Source organism: Triticum urartu, chromosome 1A (assembly GCF_056163025.1).
Source record: "Triticum urartu cultivar PI428250 chromosome 1A, HENAU_Tu73, whole genome shotgun sequence".
Lineage (NCBI taxonomy): Eukaryota > Viridiplantae > Streptophyta > Magnoliopsida > Poales > Poaceae > Triticum > Triticum urartu.
In genome coordinates this window covers 571,049,270-571,060,585 of record NC_141873.1, presented here as the reverse complement: position 1 = coordinate 571,060,585, position 11,316 = coordinate 571,049,270, and positions in this window count along the sequence as shown.

Sequence of the window (11,316 nt, the reverse complement as noted above, 5' to 3'; positions counted from 1 at the left end):
TCTCATTGCATCATTTTCATTTGAGTTCATCTTGATGCCCGAAATGCTGTTAGAAGATTGCTATTTGAGATATTTGTCAGATGTGCTGCTCCAATTAGTTATTTGTCATTTTTGCCATGATTATTGTGTGCATGATATGCCCCTGAGCTCTACATATGTTTTGTTAAGGGTTTTGCCATCTTTTCAGAGGTGCAACCCATGTATTTTTGTGATGTGTGTGGTGGCTAGCACAAGCTTTCAAAGTGAGGCATTTGTTAATGCTGATTTTAGGGACTTAGCATTTTCACTAAGTCCTTGAGCTGGTCATCTCATATGGCCATATGTTCATGTTGTTTTCTAGTGATCCGTGCCTCTTTTGAGGATGATCAGTAAGGATGTTTTGTTAATCTTGTAGTGCTCTATCCATCCATGTCTTTGTTTGCAATTTTGGAGCGCCCTAGCTTGAGTCAATCGAGCTCTACTTTTGTCATTTCGTGAATCAGGGCAGATTGTCTACTTGTTAGCAATTTTGCCGAGGATGTTGTAGTTGATCCGTGCATGCTATGGTATTGTTCTTGCCATGTCTAGCTTGTATTTTGTGTATTCTTGATGGGTGTATGCTTAGATTGTCATGACTTGCTATGTAGTGAGTGCATCGAGCTCGTAAACATGCCTACTTGATATCTGTTTCAGCATGCTCCAGTTTTCACTAAGTTTGTGATCTGATTATGTTTTTGCCATGTTCACATGCTTGCAATTATATTTTCTGATCCCTTTTGGCTCAAGGTCACTAAGGGACTTTTGTTAAGCTCTTTGAGTAGCTCCATGCCATGCTTTACTTTTCCATGTTCAGGTCCTTTAGCATATTGTTTTCATGCTCCAAAGAGTGCTATCTGATCTGAAATTCCAGACAAGTGTTAATTTCACTTAAGTCTGAAATCTGTTTACCAAATGCATTTTTGCCATGCTTGTTTGAACCTGTTAATGGATGAATTGGCCGTAGCTCAGTGCTAGACTTTTGTTAAGCTTCTTAAATGGATCCCTGCCATGTATTTTTATGCCATGTTTGGGTGATGTAGCATGTTCATCTTGTTGCATTTAGATGACTACTTGCTGTAAACCACAGAACGTGGTCATATTTGAATCGCTTGCCATTTCCAAACCGTAACTCCGATTCCGGCGTTCTTTATATCGTTTTCAAGCGATTTCATCTCATCTTTCTAGTGGCACACTTGGATTTCCAAGTTGAGGCCAGGTTCATTCATATATTGCCAAATCTTGCATATGCATCCCGCATAGCATACCATCTTTGCATCATATTGTTTGAGTTTTGCACGTGGTTGATTGTGTTCCGTTTGCTTGTTTGTCTTGTTTGGGTAGAGCCGGGAGACGAGTTTGCTAACAAGGAGCCCGTTGAGTTTGCTTTCGAGGATCCAGTTAACTCTGACAACTTTGCAGGCAAGATGATCATACCCTCGAAATCACTATTGTCTTTGCTTTGCTAGATGCTCGCTCTTTTGCTATGCCTATGCTACGATGCCTACCACTTGCTTATCATGCCTCCCAAATTGTCATGTCAAACCTCTAACCCACCATGTCCTAGCAAACCGTTGATTGGCTATGTTACCGCTTTGCTCAGACCCTCTTATAGCGTTGCTAGTTGCAGGTGAAGATTGGAGGCCGTTCCTTGTTGAAACATTATTTACTTGTTGGGATATCATTATATTGTCATGTTATCTTAATGCATCTATATACTTGGTAAAGGGTGGAAGGCTCAGCCTCTCGCCTAGTGTTTTGTTCCACTCTTGCCGCCCTAGTTTCCGTCATATCGGTGTTATGTTCCCGGATTTTGCGTTCCTTACGCGGTTGGGTGATAATGGGAAGCCCTTGATAGTTCGTCTTGATTAAAGCTTTTCCAGCAATGCCCAACCTTGGTTTTACCATTTGCCACCTAGCCTCTTTTTCCCTTGGGTTTCCGGAGCCCGAGGGTCATCTTATTTTAACCCCCCCCCCCCGGGGCCAGTGCTCCTCTGAGTGTTGGTCCACCTGTCAGCTGCCGATGGCCACCAGGGGCAACTCTGGGCTGGCCTACCCGTACCTAGGATAATCTGAGTGTGCCCTGAGAAAGAGATATGCGCAGCTCCTATCGGGATTTGTCGGCACATTCGGGCGGTGTTGCTGGATTTGTTTTAACCTGTCGAAGTGTCTTGAAGAACTGAGATACCGAGTCTGATCGGAATGTCTCGGGAGGAGGTATATTCCTTCGTTGACCGTGAGAGCTTGTCATGGGCTAAGTTGGGACTCCCCTGCAGGGATTTGAACTTTCGAAAGCCGTGCTCGCGGTTATGGGCAGATGGGAATTTGTTAATGTCCGGTTGTAGATAACTTGAACCTTAATTTATTTAAAATGAATCAACTGTGTGAGTTGCCGTGATGGTCTCTTCTCGGCGGAGTCCGGGAAGTGAACACGGTGTTGAAGTAATGCTTGCGCAGGTTGTTCTCTAGTTTCTCGTTCGCGCTTTGCCCTCTCTTCTCGCTCTCTTTTGCGAACAGGATAGCCACCATATATGCTAGTCGCTTGCCGCAGCTCCACTTATATTACCTTGCCTTACCTATTAAGCTTAAATAGTCTTGATCATGAGGGTGCGAGATTGCTGAGTCCCTGTGGCTCACAGATTACTTCCAAAACCAGATGCAGGGCCTGATGATTCCGCTCCAGGTGACGCGCTCGAGCTCAAGTGGGAGTTCTACGAGGACTCTCAACGATACTACGTGTCTTTCCCTGATGATCAGTAGTGGTGCCCAGTTGGGGTGATCGGGACCGTGTCGCATGTTGGGTTATCTTTTATTTTGGCGCCGTAGTCGGGCCATGAGTGTTTGAATGTTGTAAGGCTATTTATGTACTTTGATTGACGTGGCGAGTGTAAGCCAACTATGTATCTCCCCTTTTATTATCTAAATTATATGGGATGTTGTGAAGATTGCCTAACTTGCGACATTGATTTTAATGCGGTTATGTCTCTAAGTCGTGCCTCGACATGTGGGAGCTATAGCCGCATCGAGGGCGTTACAGCAGGTCCAGCAGGTGAAAGCAAGAACACTACACCTTTTAATGACTTGAAAAACTGGAATTGCGCAATCAGTTATGGCACAGGGTCAACTAGCCTACTCAGCCCTTCATACATTTTTGCTCTAGAGCTTCTTCGAAGTACACAGGTTTGTTGTAGTTTCCTTCTTACCTAATAAGAGACTCGCATCTTTTTGTTAGCTTACAACACTTAAGGTCTTTTGACAAGATTGTAAACAGAGTATGCCGATGGACACTTGCAAAATGCTATTCCTTTCAACTCTGGTGAATATGAACTCATGTTTCTGAACAATGGATTAATCAACTTTCACTTCTACACATAAGAGTTATATTTTTAGAAGTTAAAACTAGTATGTGCTTCATTGTAAAATATCTGGTTTTTGACTTAAAACAGAGTATTCGGTAAATGATCCATCAGAGTGAAAATATGGTGCATATTCACGTTTCATTCTCTCTTTGTTTGTTTTAGGCTATTTTTAAAAAAAAAGAACAATTCTATTGCTAAAACAAAACCATAGTATGTATTAGGCTACTTTCACCTTTATTGGAACTCACAATGAAATTTTCTTTTCTTTGACGTGCAGCTGGTAGTTATAGGCGCCATGTTATCGACACAAAGGCAAGTGTAGTTATATTTCAATTCGTGGTCGATAGATTATTTCCTCTCATTTGCCAACTTATTTAACTCTATAACTCTGCTACTAGGGGAGCCTTTCCCCCAGTGAAAGTTTAAAAAATCAAAAAACTCTGACACTCCTCATACTTCAATTTGACTTCTGTTTTGCGAAGGTTCAGTTGAGTTTTTCAGTTCCATTGAAATACCATGTCAATTTGTTAAAGATAGGCTAATTTGCCTTGTCTGAATCGTAGTATTTTAGCCTCTAGTTGTAGCAAAGAAATATCAGAATTTTATTGGGTACCTTTTGTCCCTATCTGTAGGAAATAAATAAAGGTGTTCCCTTTTTTGGAACCAAAGGCTACGTTGATTTTGGGCTTGAGTTGAACAGAAGGTAAATCTCAAACGAGGAGATATTTCTGGGTTTTACATTGATCCACCTAAGCACCTGACAACTTTCAGTTATGTATGATTTTTTAGCTTGGAGAAAGACAAGCCAGCAGAAAATAAGGCGGACGATTCCTTGTTTCAGGTAGCTGCCAGTTGGCAGCCTAATTCAAGTTTATTAGTAAAGGTTAGTTGCACCCCTCTTTATTAATTATATAGGCCTTCATTGTGAAATTTTTTATGTATCCCTGTATTAGTATGTGCATATAGAAAAGAAAGAAAAAAATCAGTGCGTGTGCATATGTATATACTTCCCTTCTACTCGAATTTGTGTTTCAGTCTGGCCTTTGATAAAATGGCAAGCCAAAGTAAGAAATGGCATCTACTAAAATGTTCCCTCTAAAATATGTTATTGCAATGAGTAGACCTTTGTATACAGTTATCTATATCTATTTATGTCTATTTATATCTGAAAATCAGTATTGTTTTCTAAACAGGGGAAGGTGGGTTCCTCCAAGTCGTCTGCTGCTTTGATGTGCAATTCTTGGTGGGAATCCTTCTTAACATTTAGCGCCACAGGTTCGCATGCTTCAACTTCTTAAGAAAGAATCATTTGTAAATATAACTTTTTTATTCTTTTGGCAAAAGGCTACTACCAAACTCGTTTGCTTCTATTTTTTCGTGTTCTTTCATAGGTCATTAATTATAATTTTTTGTTCATCGTGAATTGGGATAGGCTAGCGAAAAATGTTTACCCTAAGCACTCTGAGTGGCACAACTAAATTAATTACTATTTCTTGCTTGCAGTCGAAAATGATCACCAGCAAGGCACTAGATCATACGGAGTTGGATTCCGTGTCGAGGATATATGATCAGAAGCCAGGTCCGTTATTTATCTTACAGCTGGTTGTATTGTAAACTTAAAAATGGTGCTTTTATTCAAGAGTTCATATTGAATGTTGTGCTAATAAGACTACTTTCCCAATGTTATTGGATTGCAGTTACCAAGTAGCTGATTCGGTTTAAACGAGGACTTTGCACCAGATCTTGTGAGAGAGAATGGGAAGAACCGCATATGTGCATTGTCACATTTACCAGCAGGGCTCAGAGCCTACACATAGGATGTTGTCTTGTTACAAGAACAATTATGTTTATTTTGTGGTACCTTGGATTTTGTAAAAGTTACTTGTCAATAGAATTTTTTATTAATTATTATGGTTCATGTATTATTTTGCATTTAGGTAACTTCAGAAGATGATAATATTAGAGGTATACATCATGCAGTGTTGCAAAAATCAGCAAGTATAATAACATGTTGCTGAGTTTTTGATTGATAGTTCATCGACGATTTCTACATGGACCAACATCTATTATTACAATCGCTTTGTTCCCTCATGTTGAATTTGACTCGTGTAAATTTTAAAGCCATTTATAACTCTGAGAACTTTGTATGAGCCAACATAGTTTCTGTAACATATAAACGTTTCTTACTATAGAAACAACACCGAAATTGCAATTTACATGTTAAAATATATGTTATTTGAATGATGTTTCTAATATTATACTGATTCTGAAGCATCTTTTATGCTGTCAAATTGCAGATTCTCATGATTGTTGTGCTTCATGAATGTTGGCTTTGCAAGGTGCAATCATTTCAGGGCTTGCCACTTTTTTTGCTCAGGTCGTATGTACTCAGTGTTAGACTGTATATATATACGTAGCCTCTGTGTAAATATTGTAATATTGTATTGTACCTCTTGGTACCTCTATATAATGAGATAGCCACACCCCATTTAGGGTGTCGAGCCAGTTTCCCAAACCCTATGCTTTACATGGTATCAGTTTAGGTTACGATGTCTTCCGCTGCACCACCCACCGCCGCCGCCGCGCCGATCTCGACTGCCGCAGCGCCGGCCCTCGCCCCGATGTCGCCCTTCCTGGCCTCTCAGCCCCTTGCAGCGACGTATGGGGCCTTGCCGCCGCCGCCCGCTTCCCCGCATGCATCAGGCGCTGCGGACGATCTGATCGCCCCGCCCGAGCCCGCGGCTCTGCCAGCCTATGGCGGCCCTCCTCCGCCGAACCCGAACCCTGGCGCTGGTCCTCCGACGTATGGCGCTCCCGCGCCCTCCTATGGTGCGCCCCCGCCGCTGTCATCCTTGTGGCCGGTGCCGGCTTATGCTGCGCCGCCGCCGTCGCAACCCTACACGGCGGCGCCGCCGCCGCAGCACCACCACTTCCCGGCGCCACCACCGCAGGCCTATGGGGGCGCGGCCACCTCGCCGTATGGCGCCCCTGCAGCGCCCGGCCATGGTGCTTTGGTTGACGTTCCTCCCGGCTCCTACTCCTCGTCTGGCGCCTACGGTTCCTACTCGGCGATGATTCCTCATCCAGAGGCGGCTCCGTCCATGGATCCCTATGCATCACTGCAGGCGTACACTACTCAAGCCGCGGCGCCTTCGTCGTTTTATTTCTCGCACCTGCTGCCGGTGAAGCTCGCGCCGGACAACTACCTGTCGTGGCGTGCTCAGGTCTTGCCGCTACTCCGCAGTCGCTACTTGGAGGGCTATGTCGACGGATCCATCCCGTGCCCGCCCCCTCAACATCCAGCGTATCACATGTGGGTGGCGCAGGATCAGGCCATCCTCTCTGCCATCCAGTCTTCCCTCACGTCGAGTGTTTCGTCGATGGTCATCTTCACCACTACATCCAGGGAGGCATGGGCGGCACTCCACACTAGTTTCGCCTCCCAGTCTCAGGCGCGTGCGCATTCTATACGCACCGAGCTGGGCGAGACCAAGCTTGGAGATCTCAGCATCACGGAGTACTTCAACAAGATGACGAGCCTCGCCGACACTTTGGCCTCTGTTGGTCAGTCGCTTCAGGATGAGGACTTCACCACATTTGTGCTTCACGGGCTTGATGACGACTATGACAATCTCATTGAGAACGTCCATGGTCGCGAGGATCCGCTTCCGCGTCGTGAGCTCTATGCGCGTCTCCTTGGCCGTGAGCAGCGCATCAAGGCGCGCCGTGTTTCCCCCAGCTTCGTCTTCGCCAATGCTGCTACTCGCGGCAAACCTCAGAAGCCGGCTCCATCAGGTGGCAAACCGGCGCCTTCCTCGCGAGGCAACGTGCCGACCATCACTGGCGGCAGTCGCCCAGTTGCTTGTTGTTCCAGTTGTGGTGCTCCTCGGGCCTGTCAGCTTTGTGGGATAGATCGTCATCTCGCCGCGCGCTGTCACAGACGCTACAAGAAAGACTTCCTTGGCCTTGGCAACAATGGCAAAGGGAATGATAAGCAGGCTGTAGATGTTGTGACGGGTCATGAGCACGGACGCACTCCGTCCTACTCTATTGGTCTTACATGGTACATGGACACGGGAGCTACGAACCACCTCACCAATGACATGGGCAAGCTCTCCACTCAGGAACCATATCGCGGCCATGATCAGGTGCACACCGCCAATGGAGCAGGTATGCGAATCTCCCATGTTGGTCGGGCATCACTTCTTGCACACAATTCACGAAAACTGCATCTTCCTAATGTTCTTCGTATTCCTACTGATTCGCGTAGTTTGTTGTCTGTTCCACAACATGCTGCAGGTGTTGGACGTGGTGCTCGTCTTGAGCTCCTTGATGATGAAGCTACGGACACCACTCACGATGGGCACGTCGATCCCATGCATGGCCCATGCATGGCGGGTTGAGCCCGCAAGCCCGACGCACCCGCACCGGCTCCACGGGCGCCACCTGCACCCGCAGCTGCCCCGCGAGCGTTAGCCTCGCCCAGCTCGCCTGGCTCGGTGGTCGCTTCGCCTGGGCCTGCTGGCGGGTTCCACCCGCAGGTGTCGCCTTCACCCGGCCCAGTGGCAGGCAGTCCGGCGGCTCCTTCAGCTGCGCTGAGCAGCCCTGCCTTGGCCCCCTCAACTTCTCGTGGGCCGGCCTCGTCGCCAACTGGACTCGGCAGTCCTGCCTCGGTCCCGTCGCCTGCCTCTGAGCCTGATGACTCTGGCTCGTCCAGCTCGGGGTCAGGATAGGCCTCGCCTTCGTCTCCTGTGGCAAGCCCAAAGTTGCCGGCAATGCCTGCTGCGGTTGTTCTTCGCCCACACACGCGCAGCCGGTCTGGTATTTTTCGTCCAAAGGAACGTACAGACGGGATTGTTGCGTGGCCTGCCGCTTGCATGGCTCATGCTGCTGCAGATCCGACGGCCGAGCCACGTCATTTTCAGGCCGCGTTGGGTATTCCTCACTAGCGCACTACGATGGAGCAGGAGTTTCAGGCTTTGCTGAAAAATGGCACTTGGCAACTTGTTCCTCCGGTCTCTGGCATCAACATCATTGATTCCAAATGGGTGTTTAAAGTAAAACGGCATGCGGATGGTTCTATTGAACGCTACAAGGCACGGCTGGTTTCCAAGGGCTTCAAGCAAAGGTATGGTCTTGATTATGAAGACACGTTCAGTCCACTTATCAAGCCTACCACCATTCGTATGCTGTTGTCTCTTGCTGTCACTCGTGGGTGGTCTCTTCATCAGCTTGATGTGCAGAATGCCTTCCTACATTGAGTTTTGGAGGAAGAGGTTTATATGCGTCAGCCACCGGTTTTTGTTGATCCTACGCGTCCTCATCATCTCTGTCGTCTGGTCAAGGCGTTGTATGGACTTAAACAGGCTCCTCGTGCATGGCATGCACGTCTCGGTTCTGCTCTCCGGGCTCTTGGGTTTGTTCCCTCCACTGCTGACACGTCCATGTTCCTCTTTCAGCGTCCTGAGGTTACGGTGTATCTATTGGTTTATGTTGATGATACCATCCTCGTCAGTTCCTCTGATGTTGCTGTTGGCCGCCTTATGACTGCGTTCAGTGAGGATTTTGCTGTCAAGGATTTGGGTGCTCTGCATTACTTCCTTGGCCTGGAGGTGTCACGGTCTTCTTCTGGGGTGACTCTGACTCGGAAGAAGTATTCTTTGGACTTGTTGCATCGTGCTGGTATGCTCAACTGCAAACATGCTATTACTCCGATGTCTGCGACTGATCGGTTGTCTGCCCTTGATGGAGATCCTCTTCCCCCTGATGACGCTACTGAGTATCGCAGTCTTGTTGGTGGTCTGCAATACCTCACTATCACCAGGCCTGATGTCTCTTATGCAGTTAACCCTGTATGTCAGTATCTTCATGCCCCTCGGACATCTCATTTCATGGCAGTGAAGTGTATTCTGCGGTATATCTCTTCCACTGCCTCGTATGGTCTGCTCCTTCAGCCTGCACTGTCTTGTGAACTTTCAGCCTTTTCTGATGCGGATTGGGCTGGCAGTCCTGATGATCGGCGATCCATGGGGGGATATGCAGTGTTCTTTGGTCCTAACTTGATCGCCTGGAATGCTCGCAAGCAAGTGACTATATCTCGTAGCAGTACTGAAGCTGAGTATAAGGCAGTTGCTGATGCTACCGCTGAGATCATATGGGTACAGTCTTTATTGAGGGAGTTGAGAATCTCTCCAGGTCATCCTCCAGTTCTTTGGTGTGATAACATCGGTGCCACATACCTTTCGTCTAATCCGGTGTTTCATATTCGGACGAAACACATTGAGGTTGACTATCACTTTGTTCGGGAACGTGTTGCACAGAAGCTACTCTGTATCAAGTTCATCTCCTCAAAAGATCAACTTGCTGACATCTTCACGAAGCCTCTTCCACAACCATAGTTTGTAGGCTGTAGGCGCAATCTTAACTTGCTTTGTACTTCTGGCCATAGTTAAGATTGAGGGAGGGTGTTAGACTGTATATATATATATATATATATATATATATATATACGTAGCCTCTGTGTAAATATTGTAACATTGTATTGTACCTCTTGGTACCTCTATATAATGAGATAGCCACACCCCGTTTAGGGTGTCGAGCCTGTTTCCCAAACCCTATGCTTTACACTCAGCACAGGATTTTAGTTGCGTCTTACAATTTCTAGTTGTTTCTTCTTTGCATGGTACATGATAAAAAAAACTGGTGCTTAAATTGGAGAGGTATGGAGATGTAAGACGATGGAGTTGTCTTCCGATATACAATATTGAACTTGCCTTGACGAAGGTGATTGTGGCCAACACTGCTGGTAGATTGGCAAAATACTTGAACATATGACAGTTGTAATCTTGGAGCCTCCAAGCAGAGACCTGGTTCTGAAAATGTTGGCCCTTTGTTGTTAAACATCTTATTCTGTTTATTTTCTGTAATGTGACAAAATGTTGGCAAAGATATTCTAAATCCCCTCCAAGTTTATGTGCTTCTCCAAGTTTATGCATGGCTAATCAGGCTGATCCTCATGCTACTTGGAGGTTCGCGCTGGCTGGCAGGTGGGCCTTCGTGCTGGGACAGTGTGCACCCTACCTGTGATGTGGGCCTACTAGAAGAGCCGTGGGGTAACCGATCCGGGTGCCGCTAGGGAGTCGATATTTGCGATTCCTATTTGACACTGAAGGCGCAACAGAGTGCTGGGCTCGGCCCATTTTCATTTTTTGTTCTTTCTAAAGATTAACCTAAAAAATATGTGTATGGGAGGATTCAAACTCCAAACCTCCTCGTTCAGTCCGACAGCTTCTTCTCTTGTGCAAAATTATTTCTTTTTTTCTCTTCTTCAATCATAGAGCTTAAAAAAACTGACGTCTTTACATGTTTTTTATTTCTGGTTTTTTTTATTTGGCCGTTTTTTCTGTGATTTTTCCGTGTTCCCTTTTTTCTTTTATTAAGTTAGCAAACTTTCTTCAAAAAAATTGTCAACTTTTCCTGAAAATCTATGAACTTTTTTTCAATTTAGTAAACTCATTTTGATAATTGACAAACTTTTTCCAAATTTGTGAACTCTATCAAAAAACGATGAACCTTTTTCAAATTCGTGACCTTTTTTCAAATCAATGAACATTTTTTCAATTTTGATGAACTTCTTTTTCAAATCCGTGAACTTTTTTCAAACACATGATTGTTGTGAACTACTTCCATAAATTAGTGCACTTTTTTCATTTTCATGAACTTTTTTTCAATTTGTCAACCATTTGAATACATTATCTTTTTTGCATTAGCCAATTTTTGTATGCATGTTTGTGAACTTTCCAAAATTATTTATCCAAAAATTCATGTTTTCCAATAATGTTTTCAAATAATTAAAAAATATCAGCGAGGTAAGCTGGTTCTTAAAACAATTGGCGCTGCAGGGAGCCACTGGCATCTAGTTGGTTTAGCGGTTAGGCAAACT